This window comes from Ceratotherium simum, chromosome 6, assembly GCF_057802395.1.
Source record: "Ceratotherium simum simum isolate JZ-2026a chromosome 6, ASM5780239v1, whole genome shotgun sequence".
Classification (NCBI taxonomy): domain Eukaryota; kingdom Metazoa; phylum Chordata; class Mammalia; order Perissodactyla; family Rhinocerotidae; genus Ceratotherium; species Ceratotherium simum.
Genome location: NC_141905.1, coordinates 54,831,713 through 54,847,947, shown reverse-complemented (window position 1 = coordinate 54,847,947; position 16,235 = coordinate 54,831,713). Strand labels below are relative to the sequence as shown.

General features: G+C 39.1%; 1 protein-coding gene across 2 annotated transcripts in view; it reads right to left on the bottom strand.

The window, feature by feature from the left end:
- Positions 1-16,235, bottom strand: part of PLCE1 (phospholipase C epsilon 1) — a 325,603-nt gene that overhangs the window by 281,679 nt on the left and 27,689 nt on the right. The window lies entirely within an intron of this gene.

Sequence of the window (16,235 nt, the reverse complement as noted above, 5' to 3'; positions counted from 1 at the left end):
GAGGTGAGCTCTATAAATGCCCTAGCTTACAGCTTGAGAATTTCTAGGCTACAGAGGAGGGAAGGGGAATTCAAGTAGAACACCATTGTGTTCTACTTGAATCAGGTGTGACTGATTTAGAGAGAAGGCTGCGAGTTTAGTAAGGCCAAGGAAGATAAAGAAAGAAGACACATTAAGTAGAGAGGAGCAAAGATAAGGATGAAAGCAGGCTTCTCATGAGAAACAATGTGAACCAGAAGAGAGTGGAGTAAATCTTCAAAGTACTGAAGGTGAAACACTGCCAACTTAGAATTCTATACCCAGCAAAAGTATCTTTTGAAAACAAAAATGAAATAAAGACTTTTTGGACATACAAAAGCTGAAAGAATTCATCACTAGTAAACATGCACATAAGAAATGGTAAAGGAAATCCTTTAGGAAGCAGGAAAATGATACCAGATAGAAATCTGGATCTACACAAAGGAATAAAGGGTATGGAAAATGCTAAACATGTGGGTAAATACATTTTTTTCTTACTTTTTAAATCACTTGGGATAGTTGACCACTTAAAGCAAAAACAATAATAACGTATTGTGGGGTTTCTAACAAATGCAGAAGTAAGATGTATGACAATAATAGCACAAAGGCCAGAGAGGGGAAATGGAAGTATATTATTATAAGACTATTTTCTAAATGAATTGGTATAGCATTACATAAACGAGGGCTGTCATAAGTTAAAGGTGTATACTATAAGTCCCAATGCAATCACTTTAAAAATATATATAGATAATAAGTCAAGAAATTAAAATCATAAAAAAATTTCAGATAATAAAAAAGGCAAAAAAAGATAAAAAGGTGAACAAAGAACAGATATGAAAAATGGGAAACAAATGGTAGATTTAAACCTTCTGAAAAGCATCTTTAGGCAGCGTTTCCAGTTTTTCCCCATAAAATATAAATTTTTTTAACTCCTTCTGTTTAAAATGAATAGGAAATTATTCAGCTGAATGTCAGTAGGCAAAAATATTTTCAATTTATGAAAGGCATTATTTAAAAAAATAACTTAGCCTATCTTTATTCTCCAAATTATGGAACCTTGCTCTATGGTGGGAATGTGCAATGGGCTAGATAGATAGCCAGTACCTGCTTGCAAGTCTATTAAGAGAGAGGGAGAAGTGAACCATTTTCAAGCTAATGTGGCAAGGGCAATTATAAAGCATGTACAAGGCACTGTGGGCTCATAGGGTGCCCATCACAAGTATACCATTCCTTTCAGGCAAAGATGCTCTTCCAAAAGAAACTGATGAGCATTCAAGCTCTGCTGTCAACACCAGATTTGCCCTGTCTATAGATATTTCTCTTCCCTTTGCTTCTCCCTTTTCCACTTTCCCCAAAGAGTCATCAACTACCCCTTCTTCCCTTACGTATATATCCCCTCAAGCGCAATCACAAATTCTCACCTGCTCCCATCATATGCAGGTTTTCACAACTACCTTGAAGGATCAGAGGACATCCTATCAATCAGATACTTTGCAGGGAATAAATCAGCCCACACAAAGCAGCAATGTCCTAGTTCAACATCCTGACCCTTTCTACCTTTCACATCCTCCTTCCAACTTGGTTTCTTTTTATTTTCTTTGGAAAATGCCTCTATTATTTTTGTAGATATATGCTTAGTGTAACAATGCAAATAATGCATAAAAACACAAACGACAAAAATTTTTTTTAAACTTAACACAAATCCCCCCACCCAGACATAACCACTATTAATACTTTAAGGAACCTCTTTCCAGAATGCTCCCTATGCATCAGTATACAGAGAGAGATATATGTATATAATTATACAAATACCAGATCATACTGTACATGCTGTTCTATACTTGCTTTTTAAAATTCAAAACATGAACAATTTTTCATGTTAATAACTGTACAGACCAATTAAAAATGGGCAGAGGATCTGAACAGATATTTTTCCAAAGAAGATATACAGATGACCAACAGGCACAGGAAAAGATATTCAACATCACTAAATGTGAGGAAAATGCAAATCGAAACCACAGTAAGATACCACCTCACACCCGTCAGAATGGCTATTATTAAAAAGATAAGAAATAACAAGTGTTGGAGAGGATGTGGAGAAAAGGGAGCCCTCATACACTGCTGGTGGGAATGCAAACTGATGCAGCCACTATGGAAAACAGTATGGAGATTTCTCAAAAATGTTAAAAATAGAATTACCATATGATCCAGCTATTCCACTTCTGAGTATTTATCCAAAGAACATGAAAACACTAACTCAAAAAGATATATGCACCCCTATGTTTATTGCAGCATTATTCTCAATAGCCAAGACTTGGAAACAACGTAAGTGCCCATCAGCAGGTAAGTAGACAAAGAAGGTGCAGTATATACACAAAGGAAAACTACTCAGCCATAAAAAACGACCAAATCTTGCCATTTGCACCAACATGGATGGACCTAGAGGGTATTAGGCTAAGCGAAATAAGTCAGATGGAGAAAGCCAAATACTATATGATTTCACTCATACGTGGAAGATAAAACAACAACAACAAATAAACACATAGATACAGGGAATACATTGGTGGTCACCAGGAGGGAAGGGGGCGTGGGGAGGGTGAAATCGGTAAAGGGGCACATTTGTACAGTGACGGATGGAAATTAGACTTTTGGTGGTGAACACGATATAGTTTATACATAAGTTGAAATATAATGATGGACACCCGAAATTTATATAATATTATAAACCCATGTTACCTCAAGAAAATAAATTAAAAAAAGAACTACAGATAACTGTAACGGCTTATGGCACTAAATTGGTTTCAATATCTTTGCTCTATTTTTTAGAAACTGTTTTCAAGCCAAAGCCTTCAAACTGACAGCTAATTTGACCATTATCACCCATGAGGAAGGTAATTCAAGGTAGGGGAGGCAGAAAACATTTTTGGTGCTGCTTAAGTCCTATTCTAGGCACTTCGCAATTATTATCTCACGTAATTCTCATTCATCTCTACAAGATAGTGAGATGGTTTTAAAATATGTCCACAAATTCTTTGATGTTCCTCTCTTCAACAGGTAGAGCTTGGGGGATGGCCTCGTGGCATACCAGTTAAGTTTGCCTGTTCTGCTTCTGCAGTCCGGGGTTCACCAGTTCGGATCCTGGCCAAGGACATATGGCTCATCAACCCATGCTGAGGTGGCATCCCACACAGAAGAGCTACAACTCTACAACTATGATACACAACTATGTACTGGGGCTTTGGGGAGAAAAAGAAAAAAGAGGAAGATTGGCAACAGATGTTAGCACAGGGCCAGCCTTCCTCAAAAAAAAAAAAAAAAGGTGGAGCTTAATACCCCTCCCCTGAAGTAACTGTGACTTCTGAGAATAGGTCATAAATATCACTGGGGATTCCTCGTTGCTCTTGCTCTGGGAGAAGTCAGCTGCCACATTGAAAGGGGAGTTCCCTGTGGCAAGAACTGAGGCCTCCTGTCAACAGCCATGTGAGTGAGCCATCTTGGAAGGGGACCCTCCAACCTCAGTCAAGGCTTCAGATGACTGCAGCCACAGTCTACATCTTGACTGTAATCTCACAAATGACCCTGAGCCAAAAACACTCAGCTTATCCCCTCCCAAATTCCTGACACACAAAAACTGTGAGATAATAAATGTTTATTGTTTTGAGGCACTAAATTTTGGGTTCATCTGTTGCACAGCAATAGATAACTAATACAGATAAGTTCTATCATTACACACATTTGACAGATTAGCAACCAAAGCATAAAAAAGCTAAGTCACTTGCCAAAGATCAAACTGCTGGAAAATGATGGAGTCAGGATTCAAACCCATGAAGCCTGACTCCAGAACCTGTGCTCTTCACCATAGATTATGCTGTTGTCTTTGCTATCTAGTCTGGAACTCCACGGATTTGAATTTCTGATGTCCCCTGGCTGCAGAGATTCATGGCTTCTGGGAAGAGCCCCTTTTCTCTGAGTTTGTCTCTGGAAGGCTGAGGTCTTTGTTTTGCCTCCCGCTGTAATCAGAAACAAGCAGCATCACAGAGAGCTGACTCCCTGGAGCACTGACTTGGCTCCATCTCAGGTCATTCCTTTACTCAACAAGTTTTTGAGTGCAAAATTAAATGAGGCAGGGATTTTGCCCTTGATTTCCTTAGAAGTGAATAAATCATCAGTTAAGATACAGTGCAAATAGAGCTACAATCTGGGTTAACATAGAGGAAGAGCATCTACATCAGATGGTGGGGACAAGGTGAGGGTGACTGCCAGGGAGAGTTTCCTGGAGAACATGATGATTGAGCTGAGTTTTGAAGGACCAGGAGGAGTTAGCCAAATAAAGAGGTGGGGTAAACTTTTCAGAGAAGAGCAAATGTGGACTCTCACAGAGAGAATCAGTCAAACACGGGGGGCCTGGCACTTCAGGCAAACATTTAACCACTTTGGGGTTTGACCTCCTCTCCTCTAAGATAAAAATAAAATCACCTACTCCATAAGATCATGAAAGAAATGCTTTTAAATGTTTTGATGAGAGAGGACGACCAAAGTTCAGCAGCTCTGTTGTATCAGTGACATGGTGTTGAACTTTTGCCAGATACACACACTCCACTCACCAGGTCCACTCAAATTGGAATTTCAGTTCTATAATTGGGATCAACTCCTTGAATCTTACCTGCATGACCATGAGCTGGCTAAACTACCAATCTTGAGTTACACTTTCCACATCTATAACATTGGGATGAAACACGTATATTTTATACGTCAGCAGTGCCTGGCCCATCAATAAACGTTAATTTTCCACCTACTTCCTCTTGGGCAGCCCCAGGCTGTCTTTGGGGAAGTTGGGTTAGATTAGGGTTATAGTTAGCTTTAGACTGTTGGTTGAAGAAAACCTGAAGGACTGAATGAAAATCGCAGTCTAATAGGTTTGAAGAAGAAAAGGATAGCACTTCTTCAGAGCTGTGTGGACCAGAGACCTCGAAGTTGGTCTGGGGACCAGTGTTGGTTTGCGATCTGATTGTTGCCAGGTAGCCATTAAATTCCCATAGCTAAGCCAGGCCACAGCTCAAAGAGATGCTCCATTTAGTATCAGCAATTGCTTGAGTGCTCAGGATTGCCCATTGGCTGGTCCAGAGCACAAGCGATCAGGAAGGAAAGGAGAGAGGAAGAACAATGTGGGAAAGAAGAGAGGTGAGGGCCTCAAAGAATTATCTAAGTGAGTTCTTGACACTTTCAACTATTGGTGTTGCTAGTGAAAAGAAATGAATTAAAAATGCAACCAAGTGCCTTTCCTAATACTCTTTGATTCCAAGAGGCATTTACTAACAGAAATCTTATAATGGTCTTTAAAAGCCATTCCTGAAAAATCTCCTCCAATATATTGAAAAACAGAGTGACATCAGCATCATGGCAGAGTGAGCTTCCCCCATTGAATTCTCCCCCTCTAAGACACAACAAAAAGCACATTCATATTCCAACAGAAGCTATTCACACAACACAGGGTATGTCTGAGGCACCCAGGCAGCTGTACACCTGAGGACTGAGGTGCTGGAATCCCCAGAGTAAATGGAAGGAGTTCCAGCTTCTTTGGCCCAGCAGTGCTCCAGCTCTTCCTTCTTCGGACCAGCGCACTCCAGTTCCAGCTTCTTTGGCCCAGTGCACTCTGGTTCTAGCTTCTCTGGCCCAGCACACTCCAGTTCCAGCTTCTTCAGCCCAGTGGCACTCCAGCTCCTCCTTCTTCAGCTCAGTGCACTCCAGTTCCAGCTTCTTTGGCCCAGGGCGCTCCAGTTCCAGCTTCTTTGGCCCACTGCACTCCAGTTCCAGCTTCTTTGGTCCAGTACAGTCCAGTTCCAGCTTCTTTGGCCCAGCGGCGCTCCAGCTCTTCCTTCCTGGGCCCAGCACACTTCAGTTCCAGCTCCTTCGGCCCAGCGGCGCTTTAGCTCCTGCTTCTTTGGCCCAGCAGCACTTCAGCTGCAGCTGCTTCAACCCACCCGCACCTGAGCCCCAACTCCTTCAGTCTAGCTGTGCTCCAGTCTAGCTGTTCCCATGCTCCAGCTTCAGCTGTTCCCATGCTTCCCCCCCAGCAGCCTCCACTCAGCCATGCCTCAGATCAGCCAGGGGCCGATGAGAGTGCCTGTGGATTGAGGCGGGCCAGAATACACAGCTCTTGACCCTCACCCAGAGGCAGCAAGAGGAAACTGCCACCATATATTTTCACTATGAGGAAAAGTAAGCCAACGCCGACAGGCACCATGCAAAAATATATTAATTCTCCAGACCCAAAGGAAAATGACAAGCACTCAGAAGTCAACTCAGAAAGCACAGAAATGTATAACCTAAATGACAGAGAATTCAAAATAGCCATCATAAAAAAGCTTAATGAAATACAAGAAAATATAGACAGATAATTCAATGAAATCAGGCGTTTCTTCACAAAAGAGATTGAAACTATAAAAAAAAAAACCAATCAGAAATCTTAGAGATGAAAAACACAATAAAGGAGATAAAGACAAATCTGGAAGACTTAAAGCATCAGAGCTGACAATATGGAGGAAAGAATTAGCAATATGGAGGACAGCAATGCAGAAATGCTCCAGATGGAGGTAGAAAGAGAACTAAGACTAACAAGAAATGAAGAAACTCTCCGAGAAATATCCGACTCAATTAGGAAATCCAACACAAGGATTATAGTTATTCCAGAGGGAGAAGAGAGAGAAAAAGGAGCAGAGAACTTGTTCAAAGAAATAATATCTGAGAACTTCCCAAACCTGTGGAAGAAGCTGGAAATACCAGTGAATGAAATCAATAGATCTCCTAAATAAATCAACACAAAAAGACCCTCGCCAAGGCATATAGTAGTAAAGCTGGCAAAAGTCAATGACAAAGAAAAAATATTAAGGGCAACTAGACAAAAAATAAATAAATAAATAACATACAAAGGATTTCCTATCAGGCTCTCAGCCGATTTCTCGACAGAAACTTTACAGGCTAGGAAAGAGTGGAACGATATATTCAAAATTCTGAAGTACGAACACTTTCAGCCAAGAATACTCTATCCAGCAAAAATATCCTTCAGATATGATGGAGAAATAATAACTATCCCAGATAAACAAAAGCTAAGGGAGTTCATTGCCACAAGACCCCTACTATAAGAAGTGCTCAAGAAGGCCCTCATCCCCGAGGAAAAAAAGAGAAAGGGGATTCAAAGTTTTGAACAAGGAGGAAAATAGGTCAACAAAACCAGAAAAATTGCAGTCCTCTATCAACATAGATTAGCAAACACTTAACTATCAAACCAAAGATCAAGGGAAGGTAAGCACCAAGCATAAATATAACCTCATCATGTTAAACACAAACTCACAACACAAGAAGCAATAAGATGTGACAACAATAACGTAGAAGGGGAAGAGGAAAGGGATCGAATCAACTTAGTCTAAGGGAATAAGAGGCCATGAAAAAATGGACTATCACATCCATGAGCTTTTTTATACAAACCTCATGGTAACCACTAACCAAATAATCAGAACAGAATCACACATGATAAAGAAAGAGAAAACTAAGAGAACCCCCATACAGAACTACGAAACTAAATTGGTAGTCCAAAACACACAGGACAAGAAACAGAAGAAATACCAAAGAACCAGAAAAAGAGCGATAAAATAACAACAACAAGCCCCCATATATCAATAATTACCCTAAATGTAAACGGACTGAACTCTCCAATCAAAAGACACAGAGTGGTGGGATGGATTAAAAAACAAGACCCAACAATATGCTGCCTCCAGGAAACACATCTCAGCTCTAAAGACAAACACAGGCTTAGAGTGAAAGGATGGAAGACAACACTCCAAGCTAATGGCAAACAAAAGAAAGCAGGTGTTGCCATACTTATATCGGACAAAGTTGACTTCAAGATAAAACAGGTAATGAGAAACAAAGAGGGGCAATATATAAGGATAAAAGGGACACTCCACCAAGAAGACATATCATTTCTAAATATATATGCACCCAATACAGGAGCACCAAGCTACATAAAGCAACTATTAACAAACCTTAAAGGAGATATTAACAACAACACAATAATAATAGGGGATCTTAACACCCCACTCTCATCAATGGACGGATCATCCAGACAGAAAATAAATAAGGAAATAATGGACCTAAACAAAAAATTAGATGAGATGGACTTAATAGACATATACAGAGCACTCCATCCAAACACAGCAGATTACACATTCTTCTCAAGTGCGCATGGAACATTCTCAAGAATAGACCATATGTTGGGAAACAAGGCACGCTTATATAAATTTAAGAAGACTGAAATCATAACAAGCATCTTTTCAGAGCATAATGCCATGAAGTTAGAAATCAACTACAAGGAAAAAACTGGGAAAGTGACAAAGCTGTGGAGACTCAACAACGTGCTACTAAACAACTAATGGATCACTGACGAAATCAAAGGAGAAATCAAAGCATATCTGGAGACAAATGAAAATGAAAATACACTGTACCAACTCATATGGGATGCAGCAAAAGCGGTCCTGAGAGGGAAACTCATAGCAATACAGGCCACCTTAACAAAGAAGAAAAAGCCCAAATAAGCAACTTCAAACTATGCCTAACAGAATTAGAAAAAGAAGAATAAAAAAAGCCTGAAGTCAGCAGAAGAAAGGAAACAATAAAAATCAGAGCAGAAATAAATGAAATTGAAATTAAAAAAACAGTAGAAAGGATCAATGAAACAAAGAGCTGGTTCTTTGAGAAGATAAACAAAACTGACAAACCCCTAGCCAGACTCACCAAGAAAAAAAGAGAGAAGTCTCAAATAAATAAAATTAGAAAGGAAAAAAGAGAAATTAGAACAGATACCACAGAAATACAAAAGATTATAAGAGAATACTATGAAAAACTATATGCCAACAAATTGGACAATCTAGAAGAAATGGATAAATTCCTAGACTCATACAACCTCCCAAAACTGAATCAAGAAGAAATAGAGAACCTGAATAGACCAATCACAAGTAAAGAGATTGAAACAGTAATCAAAAACCTCCCAAAAAATAAAAGTCCAGGACCAGACAGCTTCTCTGGAGAATTTTACCAAACATCAAAAGAAGATTTAATACCTATCCTTCTCAAACTATTCAAAAAAATAGAGGAAGATGGAACACTTCCCAACACATTCTACGAGGCCAACATCACCCTGATACCAAAGCCAGGGAAAGACAATACTAAGAAGGAAAACTACAGACCAAAACTACAGACCCTGATGAATGTAGATGCAAAAATCCTCAACAAAATATTGGCAAACTGAATACAGCAATACATTAAAAAGATCATACACCATGATCAAATGAGATTTATACCAGGGACACAGGGATGGTTCAACATCCACAAATCAATCAATGTGATACATCACATTAACAAAACGAGGAATAAAAACCATATGATCATCTCAATAGATGCAGAGAAGGCTTTTGACAAGATCCAACATCCATTTATGATAAAAACTCTCAACAAAACGGGTATAGAAGGAAAGTACCTTAACATAATAAAGGCCATATATGACAAACCCACAGCCAACATCATACTCAATGGGGAAAAACTTAGAGCCATCCCTCTGAAAACAGGGACAAGACAAGGGTGCCCACTCCCACCACTCTTATTCAACACAGTACTGGAGGTTCTGTACAGAGCAATTAGGCAAGAAAAAGGAATAAAAGGAATCCAAATAGGCAACGAAGAAGTGCAACTCTCGCTGTTTGCAAATGACATGATCTTATATATAGAACACCCTAAAGAATCCATTGGAAAACTATTAGAAATAATCAACAACTACAGCCAAGTGGCAGGGTACAAAATCAACTTAGAGAAATCAGTTGCATTTCTATATACCAACAACGAACTTACAAAGAGAACTCAAGAAGACAATCCCATTTACAATTGTAACAAAAAGAATAAAATATCTAGGAGTAAATTTAACCAAGGAAGTGAAAGACCTATACAATGAAAACTATAAGACATTATTGAGTGAAATAAATTATGACATAAAGAAATGGAAAAATATTCCATGCACTTGGATTGGAAGAATAAATATAGTTAAAATGTCCATACTACCTAAAGCAAACTACAGATTCAATGCAATCCCAATCAGAATCCCAAGGACATTCTTCACAGAAATAAAACAAAGAATACTAACATATGGGGCAACAAAAGACCCCGTATAGCTAAAGCAATCCTGAAAAAGAAGAACAAGGCTGGAGGCATCACAATCCCTGACTTAAAACTTACTACAAAGCAATAGTAATTAAAACAGCATGGTACTGGTACAAAAACAGACACACAGATCAATGGAACAGAACTGAAAGTCCAGAAATAAAACCTCATATCTATGGGCAGCTAATCTTTGACAAAGGAGCTAAGGACATACAGTGGAGACAGGAAAGTCTCTTCAATAATTGGTGCTGGGAAAACTGGACAGCCACTTGCAAAAGAATGAAAGTAGACCATCTTCTTTCGCCATACACAAAAATTAACTCAAAATGGATCAAATACCTGAAGGTGAGACCTGAAACTGTAAAACTCCTGGAGAAAAATATAGGTAGTACACTACTCGCCATCAGCCATAAAGGGATCTTTTTGAATTCCATGTCTACTCAGACAAGGGAAACAAAAGAAAAAATTAACAAGTGGGACTTCATCAGGTTCAAGAGCTTCTACAAGGCAAATGAAACCAGGATCAAAAGGAATAGGGAACCCACCAGCTGGGGAAAAATACTTGCAAACCATATATCTAACAAGGGATTAATCTCCATAATATATAAAGAACTCACACAACTGAATAACAAAAAACAAACAACCCAATCAAAAAATGGGCAGAGGAAATGAACAGACACTTCTCCAAAGAAGATATACAGATGGTCAATAGACACATGAAAAGATTCTCAACATCACTAATCATCAGGGAAACGTAAATCAAAATCACACTAAGATATCACCTTACACCCGTTAGAATGGCTATAATCACCAACACAAAAAGCAACGAATGCTGGAGAGGCTGTGGAGAAATGGGAACCCTAATCCACTGCTGGTGGGAATGCAAACTGGTGCAGCCTCTATGGAAAACGGTATGGAGATTCCTCAAAAAATTAAAAATAGAAATACCTTATGATCCAGCTATCCCACTACTGGGTATCTACCCAACGAACCTGAAATCAACAATCCAAAGCGGCTTATGCACCCCTATGTTCACCGCAGCATTATTCACTATAGCCAAGACATGGAAGCAACCTAAGTGTCCCTCGACTGATGATTGGATAAAGAAGATGTGGTATATATATATCATGGAATACTATTCAGCCATAAAAAAAGACAAAATTGTCCCATTTGCAACAACATGGATGGACCTGTAGGGTATTATGTTAAGTGAAATAAGCCAGAAAGAGAAAGACAAGCAGTGCATGATTTCACTCATATGTGGAAGATAAACCACCATACAGACAGATAGAACTGTTTGGTGGTTACCAGGGGCTAGGGGGTTAGGGGGTAGGCACAAGGCGTGGAGGGATGCACTTATATGGTGACTGATAAACAAAATGTACAACAAAAATTTCACAATTAAAAAGAAGAAGAAGAAAAGGATAGAAAAAGGGACTCTTCTTTTCTTAGTGTGGACAGGTTTGTGGGGATGATTGAAGAAGGGGCAGCCTGGGAGAGGTCAAAGGATGTGTGGGCTAAGAATATGGCAGAACAAGAGAGGACCTGTCAAGGTAGCATTTCCAAGCTAGAGATGAACTAGGATGCATAATACGTCTAGGGAAATGAGTGGCCGGGAAGTAGAGCTATGGAGATGTCGAGGGTGCTGGAAATCCTAGCCAAAGTAGTGAGACAAGAAAAAGAAGTGAAAGGTGTAAGAAGAATTAGGAGTGACATAAAGTAAGTTTTCAGCTTCAGGATAGGGGAATACCAGTCACAAATAACCTTGTAGATGAGTTTCCATGGGCTAAATCAGAGGCTGGCAAACTATAGCCTGAGGCCCAAATCTGGCCTGCTGTTTATTTTTGTAAATAAAATTTTATTGGAACACAGCCACCTCCATTCATTTATGTAATGTCTATGGCTGTACTTGCATTACAATGGTAGAGTTCAAAAGTTGTGATAGAGACCATGCAGCCAACAAAGCCAGAAAGATTTACCATCTGGCCCTTTATAGAAAAGGTTTGCCAAACCATACCTTAGATAAAATAGTTAATGAAATGCCTGTTTAGAGCAAGAAAACTAAGTAGGAGGTTTAATAGCAATCTTCATATATTTGAAGAACTGAGATGAGGAAATAGGGTTGTTTCATAATGTTTCAAAAGGTAGGATCAAGGCCAAGACAAATGAATTAATGGGGAGGAATGCTTTGTCTTAATCCAATGAAGAATTCCCTAACTTTTAGAGCTGTTCAACAAAGGACAGGCTATCTTAGATGGTAGTCTTCTCCTAGTTGTTGATAGAGGGATTTAAACAGAGAGAGGCACAATATTCCGCACAGAACGTGTTCAATATATGTTGAACAAATAATAGAGTGAATGGATGACTGCCTATCATGATTAATTATAAAAACAAAGGCTAATACTTAATGAGCATGTATCATATATCAGGCATGTTCTAAGCACAGTATACATATTATCTCATTTAATCTTTAAGATAAAAGTATCAGTAGGGTGGCAGAGACTGCTAATTGTCCCCCCAAATCTGTTTCCATTTCCCTCAATAACAGAACCTCTGAATTTTAGCCAAGCATACGGCGATCCCTTTATCAGCTTCCCTTACAGCTAGATGTGGCCATGTGACTAAGTTACCGCTAATGAGATATAAGCGGAAGTGGTTTGCACTTCTGGGAAATGTCTTTGAAGAGAGAGGGTGTGCCCTTGTCCTCCCCATCTTTCTCCTCTCTGCTGGCTGAAAGGAAAGCATGATGGCTGGAGCTGGAGCAGCTATATTAGACAATGAGATGAACATGAGAACAGATGCCTTGCATAGCAAAGAAACAAGATAGAAGACTGGGTGCTTGTTTCCTGGATTTTGTTATATATCAAAATATTGTTTGATATATAACAAAATATTTGTTATATAACAAAATTATATCTTGTTTAGGCCACCTCTATTTTAGGTTTTCTGTCACTTGCATTTACACCTTTTCCTAACTAATATAGGTGAGTACTAATATCATCCCTATTTTATGGATGAGGCTCAGAGTATCTGAATGACTTATCTAAGAGTATAGAGATGTGATATAACAAGGAAGCTGTACAGAAACTGCATTGAAGGGAAAGTTATATTCATTAATTCCTAATATGTTTCCATTTTTATGTGCCTAAACCAGATGAAATCCTTTGTGTCATAAAGAACAGTTAAATTAGAAAAGTATTAAATACAAGCATATTGTCTTTTGTGATTGTAGGTGTTGGAAGAGGTGGGGCTTAGCAACAACAACAAAAACTAATTTATCAGACAACTGTCCATTATTATTATGCACCTGCTATAATCCAGAGTTCAGAAGGCAGGATGGCTATAGATCAGGAGATCAGTAAAGCTCCGATGGAGAGGGATTTGAGCTGGAACTTTACATAAAGGTAGTTAATTACTTGTATTCATAGAGGGGAAAAGAGGCTTCGGGTAGAAAGAACAGTGTAAAGAAGGATGAAAAAGTAGGAAAACACAATGCATAACCAAGAATTCATCTGGAGTTCTTAGGAGAACATTTCATCCAATCAAAGAAAGTGAAAGTTGCTCCGTAATTTTCACTATTATGAAAAAGAAATACTAGGGTAACTGTCAAAGCTGGTGACAGAATTTAATAGTCCTAGTTGTGTCTTTAAACTTAAGGGGTTTTATAGAATCCCTTTGAGTATTGTGTGTATGTCAAACAACCATGCCACACTTACTTACTTATGCATTCTCTTCCCCAAAGCCCACTCTGCAAAGAGATTAAAGAAAATATTTTGTCTACACAACCCTTCCCTCCCTTTCTCCCTACCACACGTACACGGTGTGCACTGTTGTAAGTGTATGCAACACCCACACCCAAACCCTACATGATATGAGTCAGTCTTCACTCTTTCTTCTCCACTGAATGTCTGCTGCTCCACTCCCTCCTGACCTCTTTTCCCTGAACTATTATGATGGAAATTCCATAATTCATAAGGAAACAAAGCTTTTTAAACATTCCCAAAAGGCACTGGTGTACTAATCTGGGTCCTTTTCTAAGACTCCAAAGATTTAACGCTTTGTGACTTCCACTCTCTTTTTAGAAAAGTTTCAGAGTCTGGGATGTCAGACTTGTGACCCAGAAAACCCAGAGATACTTGAATCTTTACACTCTGTGTATATTAGATATCAGGAGTTGACTGATAGGTAGATGAGAAAGTTACACAGATATTTTTGAACCAATACATCGATAAGGCTGCCAATACAGTAAAATGGAGGATTACAAAAATGTTTGTCCATAACAGGTTAATTCTCAACTATAAAACTCACAAGGAAAGGAAATCCTCACTGTAAACATAGTTTCCTATGAGCTTTGCAAATCACCCCTTCTCTCCCTATTGCTTTTTAAAAATCTGAGGTCATAGACATTAGTAGAATGTAACTTTAAGCCAAGAGTGGAAGCAGATAGGATTGTGGTGTTGTGGCACTCACAGGACTCCCTCTCCTTCACCGTAGGACAATCATGTCAGAGATTCTGGAACTATGGGTGTGTGCACACATGCACACAAAGATGTACACTGTTGATAGGAGATATGAAAAGAGTGAAGAGGGGGCAGCAGAAGATGGCGTTAGACTCACCATGATTTAGTCCCAGTCTATTTTTTCCAGCTTTATCTCTGACCAATACCCCTGAGGAAAAGATATCCAGTCACAGTGGTCCTTTTGCCATTTATTGAACCAGTCTAGTACTTAATGCCTCTGTGCATTTCCCTTCCATTGTTTTCTAACTTTACTAGGACTCCATCACACAGCTTAAATAGCATCGCCCCTCGGTAGCCCACCTGTCTGCATTCATTGCTCTCATCTGGGTTTCCTGTAGTTCTTCCTACATTTCACCACCACAGCATGTCACAGCACACTCTACTGCAGCTACTGATTATGTAGGGCCCCTGCACGGATTGAGAGCTTCTGAAGAACAAGACCTTGCATCTTTATTTTTTTTTTTTTAAAGATTTTATTTATTTTATTTTTCCCCCCAAAGCCCCAGTGGATAGTTGTGTGTCGTAGCTGCACATCCTTCTAGTTGCTGTATGTGGGACTCGGCCTCAGGATGAACGGAGAAGTGGTGCCTCGACGCGCACCCGGGATCCGAACCCGGGCCACCAGCATCGCAGCGCGCGCACTTAACCACCAAGCCACAGGGCCGGCCCAAGACCTTGCATCTTTAAACTTGAGTTTTACAGATACTCTGCACCCTACATTCCCGGCACAGTACCAAGGCGTATAGTTGGTCTCAACAGACATTTGACTCTGTCCTTCCCATCCATGTCTATCTAAGCCGAATCCTTGCCTATTAGGACCCGGATTGCTTAAGAGCTTCCAGTCTCCCAAATTCTAAAACTCCTCCTGTTTCAATCCATCCCACACGATTTTCAGAAAAATCTTCCCCAAACACTATTTTCATCCCATCACTCCTTTACTTGAGAAGGAATAGAGTGCCACATTATCTAGTGTAGTAAATCCAAACCTTACCCTAATCCTCAAGAATATCATATATCTTTTTTAAAAAAATTCCTGCAGGGACTTTGATTGGGATTGGCTTGAATCAATATATCAATCTGGAGAAAAATAACATCTTAACAATATTGAGGCTTCTAATCCATAAACATGATATAGCTAACTAGCACTAGTGCTCTCTGTCTCTCTCCATATATATATGAATATATGTATGTACATGTGAATATACATATGTATGTATCTATGAATATATACATATATCTTTTTTTGCCATTTCATAACTGTTTTATTGTTATTTAAAAGCTTTGCATAAAATAATATCTGATATCTTCAGAGCTAATATTTAAGTTGAAATACCTTTATATTAAAACTGCTATAGACATCTAATAGCATTTTTAAAATAAAATACTGGGAGCAAGATGTGTCTTAGAATTAAACTGGTTTTAATTTGTGTTAGGTAAAATAATGACTGTGTGTTTATTGTTTTTATTAATATGACATATTGTGTGATAACT